The sequence below is a fragment of the Aphanomyces invadans genome (assembly GCF_000520115.1).
Source record: "Aphanomyces invadans strain NJM9701 unplaced genomic scaffold supercont1.171, whole genome shotgun sequence".
NCBI classification, from domain to species: Eukaryota; Oomycota; class Saprolegniomycetes; order Saprolegniales; family Verrucalvaceae; genus Aphanomyces; species Aphanomyces invadans.
The window spans coordinates 1-583 of NW_008580316.1; positions in this window are offsets into that span (position 1 = coordinate 1).

The window sequence follows — 583 nt, forward strand, 5'->3', positions numbered from 1 at the left end:
AATATCGAGACGCTCCTCTCTGGTCACGTTACGGTGCCGAGCATCCTTGGCAAACGCGAGGCATACATCAAGTGTTACGTCCATGGTGTGTGCAGGATTGTAAAATTAGGTCGAATCCGCATCTATTTTTAAATGATGACAGAGTATCAACTTGCAGAGTTCCTTGTGTACCGAATACGGTCAAACCTCAAAATCGATATTGTATAAAAAAGACACAGGTTATTACGTTGCTGGGTGAAAAATGACCTTAACTCAAGCCTTCACGTGAAAAAATTCAAAGACAATTAGATTTCAGAGGGTTTTAATCATACAAGTTTGTAGCAGGATGGTTTCCGCATCCACTCATCAAATGTTAGACGTGGCCGCCAGCCCGACAGAGGAAAGTACGGTAGTGTTGTGAGCAGAAGAAAGGGAAAATGTGGGCGAAAGCTCATGTGCCCAGACCTTTTGGAGAAGATTAAGGCAACGGACCCAAAGGACCGAACTACGTTACGTGATCTTGCTGCTGCCACAGGCGTTCCAGAGACTGCTTGCTCTGTTCAAATGACTAAAACGGCGTATTTCAAGAAACACTTTCGTCCAT